We start from the raw sequence: 932 nt of genomic DNA on the forward strand, positions 1-932 counted from the left end.
TGGAGACGGGACAGCCCAGTATCAAGGACTCTTTTATAGAGTCTGGTCAGCGCATGCTACAGATGCCTCCTCTGTCTTTGGGCAAAGCATTTTTGGCAAACCTTGTTTTTGGCAAAGCATTGTCTGGCAAACTGAACGAACTGAAAACTGGAAAGTGATGTTGCTAGATATAATTAGAAATTTTTGGTCTCTCACTAGCTATGTGAATAAATCTCCTATAAATAATATGAGAAGATTCCTAAGGAGGGAATTTCAACTAACGCTGACTAGAGGAATGAGGGTAACTACTAATAACTGTAGGCCATAGATGCTCCATGAGTCTGAGCTAAGGGAGGAGGGACAATACTTCACTGGGCAAGCATGGTGACATTTGGGTGTATACGTTAACCTTTTCTGAGGCCAGCATCAGTCTGATGACAGCTGTCCTTTTACAGAGCTCTCTACTTACAGACCTTGGATATGAGATGTGGATTTTACTGTTGTCTTAATCAGATTATTCAATAGTACTCTGATTCATTTCTTTCAGTTGTAACATATTGCACTATGTATCAGGGAGAATTCCTTGTATTATATCTCTGGATATAAATATAAAATAGCGTTCTTTTGTGTATCTTCCAACCTTCTGGAAATCTTGAGTTTAGAGATTCATAGAATAACATACCACTGCCTTTGATAGATTTTTGTTCCTTTGATTTGATCACGTTAAGACCAATTTTACTTTTTGGCATCCAAAAAGCTCTTCGGCAATGAGATTTATAGTTTAAATTCATTTATTGAAAAATACTTCCTTTACTTTAGTGGTACTCATTTACCTGTCAATTTTATTTCTTCCCATAATAGGAAAACAATCAATAATCCTTCTCCACATAAAAAGGCAAATAGTAATAATCTATCATATCTCTCCTTTTATGGAAATCATTGTTCAGTTCTCA

This window comes from Calidris pugnax, unplaced genomic scaffold (genome assembly GCF_001431845.1).
Source record: "Calidris pugnax isolate Ruff unplaced genomic scaffold, ASM143184v1 scaffold304, whole genome shotgun sequence".
In the NCBI taxonomy this organism is placed as follows: Eukaryota; Metazoa; Chordata; class Aves; order Charadriiformes; family Scolopacidae; genus Calidris; species Calidris pugnax.